The sequence below is a fragment of the Lethenteron reissneri genome, chromosome 10 (assembly GCF_015708825.2).
Source record: "Lethenteron reissneri isolate LAM-NWPU_2019-01 chromosome 10, ASM1570882v1, whole genome shotgun sequence".
Classification (NCBI taxonomy): Eukaryota; Metazoa; Chordata; class Hyperoartia; order Petromyzontiformes; family Petromyzontidae; genus Lethenteron; species Lethenteron reissneri.
Window position 1 is genome coordinate 7,174,815 of NC_083788.1, and position 1,033 is coordinate 7,175,847.

Sequence of the window (1,033 nt, forward strand, 5' to 3'; positions counted from 1 at the left end):
TGTTACAGTTAATGTGTATTACTCTTCAGTAATACACATTAACTGTAAACTAATAAAAAAAACCCTTGTAGTTTAAACTTTTACATGCACGGCACATTATTAGTTTACACCACTATATAAGCAATACAATGGAAAAGATTTGAAGGTTAATGTCGATAACTTTAAAGTGTCACGGTCTTAAGCTAAGGGGGTTGGCAATCTGCGGTTCTTAAAGGACTCCTTCGTGACGTTAATTATTAAGAACCGTCTCGTATTCACACATGCATTGCGTCTCTCCGGAAGTATCGAATTTAAAATAAAATATCGATTATATCGCAAAATATATTTTTTCCCCTCACGTCTCACGCCGGATTTCACTTTTCCCGCGCTTTCTTAAGGCCTCCCACACGCCCCCACCCCCTCTACAGCTTTCCCCTCCAGGCCCCCCCCACGCCCCCCCCACCCTTCCCAACTTTCCCCCCAGCCCCCCCACGCCCCAGCCCCCCCCCCCCCCACGCCCCCAGCCCCCCCCCCACGCCCCCAGCCCCCCAAGGCCTCCCCTCACCCCCCCAGCTTTCCCCCCCACGCCCCCCCCCCCAGGCCTCCACCCACCCCCCCACCCTCCCCACCCAGCCCCCCCACACCCCCAGCTCCCCCCCCACGCCCCCACCCCCAAGGCCTCCCCCCACCCCCACCCTCCTCCCCAGCCCCCCCCTCCCACGCCCCCATCCCCCAGGCCTCCCCCACCCCCCACGCCCCAAGGCCTCCCCCCCAGCCTCCCCACGCCCCCAGCCCCCCCCCACGCGCCCACCCTCAAGGCCTCCCCCAACCCCCCACGCCCCCACCCTCCCCCCACGCCCCCACCCTCAAGGCCCCCCCCACCTCCAGCCTCCCCCCAGCCCCCACCCTCCATCCCCCACCATCCCCCCTAGCCCCCCCCAGCTCCCACCCCCAAGGCCTCCCCCACCCCCACCCTCCCCCCAGCCCACTCCCCACCCTCACCCCCCACCCCACCCTCCCCCCAGCCCCCACCCTCCCCCCCAGCCCCCACCCT